Source organism: Mus pahari, chromosome 10 (assembly GCF_900095145.1).
Source record: "Mus pahari chromosome 10, PAHARI_EIJ_v1.1, whole genome shotgun sequence".
Classification (NCBI taxonomy): Eukaryota; Metazoa; Chordata; class Mammalia; order Rodentia; family Muridae; genus Mus; species Mus pahari.
The window spans coordinates 85,341,131-85,342,923 of NC_034599.1; the positions used below are offsets into that span (position 1 = coordinate 85,341,131).

At 41.2% G+C, this 1,793-nt stretch overlaps 1 non-coding gene across 1 annotated transcript; it reads right to left on the reverse strand.

Moving 5' to 3' along the window:
• Positions 1 to 538: 538 nt before the first annotated feature.
• LOC115064971 lies at positions 539 to 645 on the reverse strand. Its single transcript, XR_003844772.1, has one exon. It is a non-coding gene; the product is annotated as a U6 spliceosomal RNA (small nuclear RNA).
• Between the last annotated feature and the right edge of the window lie 1,148 nt (positions 646 to 1,793).

Here is a 1,793-nt window from a genome sequence, read left to right on the forward strand (position 1 = left end):
GCCAGACTGATTTCCAGAGTGGTTGTACAGCTTGCAATCCAACCAGCAATGGCAGAGTGTTCCTCTTTCTCCACATCCTCACCAGAATCTGCTGTCATCTGAATTTTTGATCCTAGCCATTCTTACTGGTGTGAGGTGAAATCTCAGGGTTGTTTTGATTTGCATTTCCCTGATGATTAAGGATGTTGAACATTTTTTCGAGTGCTTCTCAGCCCTTCGGTATTCTTCAGTTGAGAATTCTTTGTTTTGCTCTGTACCCCATTTTTTAATGGAGTTATTTGAATTTCTGTAGTTCAGCTTCTTGAGCTCCTTGTATATATTGGATATTAGTCCCTTATCAGATTTAGGATTGGTAAAGATTCTTTCCCAATCTGTTGGTGGCCTTTTTGTCTTATTGACAGTATCTTTTGCCCTACAGAAGCTTTGCAATTTTATGAGGTCCCATTTGTTGATTCTTGATCTTACAGCCCAGGCCATTGCTTTTCTGTTAAGGAGTTTTCCCCTGTTCCCATTTCTTCGAGGCTTTCCCCCACTTTCTAAAATTATGGAACGCTTCACGAATTTGCGTGTCATCCTTGTGCAGGGGCCATGCTAATCTTCTCTGTATCGTTCCAATTTTAGTATATGTGCTGCTGAAGCGAGCACTTTTTTTTTTTTAAATAATGAAGTATTGTTTAACTTTACCAAAGGCTTTCCACATATACATTAGATAGTCTAGGTTCTGTCCTAGGTTCTGTCCTTATATTTTGTATTCCATTTATTGATTTGCATATTTAAACCATCCTTTTATACCTGAAATAGAGTCAACTTGGTCATGATATGTAATCTTCTTAATATGCTACTGAACCTGGTTTGCATGTATTTTGTTGAGATTTTTTGATTTTATGTTCTATGTATATTCATTTACTTGTGAGTGTATGCATGTATGTGTGATATTCTCTGATTTTGAATATGGAAATACAGATTTAAGTATAGTAATCTGGGTGGGCAGTTATTACCTTTTAGAGTTTGAAAAAGCATCATTCCATAGTAAGAGAGACAGCTCAGTGGTTAAGAACACGTATTGATCTTGTTGAGGACCTGGGCACACTTCTTAGCATTCATATTGTACCTTACAATCATTGGTTCATCTAGCTCTAGGGAGTCCTGTGCCCTGTTATACTCCATGGACAGTAGGTACTCATTTAGTGTATATCATGTAGACAGAACAGTCCTGCAATGAAACACCCAAAATAAAATTAAATAAATCTTAAAAAAAGAGAAAGAAAACTTGTATCTCATATACCCTGCGACTTTAGGTTTTTCATTAGGAACTCAGCTGTATCATGATCAGTTTGCCTGTACACACTGGTATTTCTCTCTTACAACTTTAAATATTTCTTCTTGATCTGTACATTCTATGCTATATTTACAATAAAGAAACTACTCGGCACTGCCGGGGAGAGGGCAGACTGGAGAAGCATCACAGCTACTGGGAAGGATCCCCTGTCTGGTTCCAGCGCCTTTCCCCGCCCGAGGAGGGGTGTCTGCCCGGGAGCAGTCTTCAGGCATGATCCAGCACCCAGCGCCTTTCCCCGCCCAAGGTGGGGTGTTCGCCCAGGAGCAGTCTGCAGGCCTGAACCAGAAGGTGAGCCATCTTTGCTCCAGTGCACTGCCTGGGAGGGGAGAGGGCGCCTTGGAGAAGGGACACAGCTTCTGGGCTCCAGTATGCACTGGCAAGAGTGTGGAACTCAGAAGCTACACAGCTTCAGGACAGAAAGAAGCAACCTAAATTCTGGGACAGACTCTATTTC